The sequence below is a fragment of the Grammomys surdaster genome, unplaced genomic scaffold (genome assembly GCF_004785775.1).
Source record: "Grammomys surdaster isolate TR1022 unplaced genomic scaffold, NIH_TR_1.0 235, whole genome shotgun sequence".
Classification (NCBI taxonomy): Eukaryota; Metazoa; Chordata; class Mammalia; order Rodentia; family Muridae; genus Grammomys; species Grammomys surdaster.
In genome coordinates, this window is record NW_021604680.1 from 59422 (window position 1) to 61155 (window position 1734).

Here is a 1734-nt window from a genome sequence, read left to right on the forward strand (position 1 = left end):
AGGACCTTTGGAAGCATAGACAGTGCTCTTAACCACTGAGCCATCTCTCCAGCCTGATTTGTTTTTTTTTTTTTTTTTTAGAATTTCTTACATTTATACAGTGAAATATCATACTCACTCCCACTTTCCTCTTCAATTCTTTCCATATTGTCCCCAGTATATCCTCCTCCCAATCCAACTTCATATCTTCTTTTTGAATATAATTTTGCCAATAGTTCAGTAAGGGGTGGGGCTTGGGAGCACCATGAGTGCATGTGTGCATGCATGGGCATGTGTATGTGTGAATATGTGCATGAGTGTATGTGTGTGTGCATGTGGATGCATTCTTGTACATATGTGTGGGCATGTGCATGTGTGTGTACATGTGTATGTGTGTATGTGTGTACATGTGTGTGTGTGTGTGTGTGTGCTGATGTTTCATTTATGGTTAAGCACTCATCTCATTTTCAGCACTGGGACCAGTTCTGCATCTTTCTGTTGTCTACTGCCCACTGTAAAAAGAAGCTTCTCTGACCAAGGCTGAGGAACATTCTGGGTCTGTGGGTATAAACATAAATATTTAGAGGACAATTGAACTACATGACCACTAAGCAAAATAACAATAGTAGCTTTTATCCTAGGGCCTATCACCTCTGATTGTGAGGAACATGTAATGAAAATGTCAGTCTCTTAGGAGCCACATGGTAAATGCCACTTTTTCTGCTAAGTTCTGTATCTTTATCTCTTCATTGAGAGTCACAGGAACCTTCTAAACTGGATTCTACTAGATTCTCCAGGGCTAATAGACTACTGAAATGCCCTGATCACTTCTCACTTCTTAGGGTTTCCGCTGCTGTGATCATGTAGCAGTTGCCAATTAATCCTGCTCAAATCAACTTGGTGGTGGCTATGCATGTTCCTCGTCACCTGCCCCAATGTTCTGGGTTCTTAAATGAAAGACACACACATGCAGCCTTATATTTTAATATGCCTTAAGCAGCTCAATGGTTTGACCACTCCCAAACCTTCCTGTGGCCAACCCTTCCCTCCAATATTCCTGAGTTATTACTAAAATCTATATTCCATCTTTGTTGCCCTAGACCCCTTGGGGGGGCTCTCTGGGACTGCTCTTCCCTGGCTCTTACATGTTGGCTGTCTCTCTGTCTTTTACTTCTCAGGCCCAATCTTTACTCCTTTCCTGGCATGGTGGTTCTATCTCTTTCCTCCCTTAGTCCCCTTGCCTCTGAATCCTAAAGTCCCGCCTGTCTCTCTGCCCAGCCATTGGGCACCAGCAACTTTATTTACCAATCAAAACCAACTAGGGGCAGGGACCCCCTCCCCCCCGTGTCTTATGTGTGTATTCTTGTGGAATTTTGGGGACTCAATTGACATAATACAAGCATTAGACTCTAATCTATAACATTATTAAACACCACAACCAAAAACAACTTGGGAAGGGGAGTGCTTATTTTAACTTATAGCTCACAGTTCAGTGAAGTCAGGACAGAAACTTAAGGCAGAAGCTGAAACAGAGGCCATGGAGCAGTATTGTTTACTGACTTGCTTCCCATGGCTTGGTCAGCTTGCTTTCTTATAGTACTTAAGACCACCAGCCCAGGGATAGTACTGCCCACCTGAACTGGGGTTTCCTACCTCAATCATAATGAAGAATATGCACCCAGCAGCTTGCCAATAGGCCAATCTGGTGGAGAGATTCATTCATTCATTCTCTCTCTCTCTCTCTCTCTCTCTCTC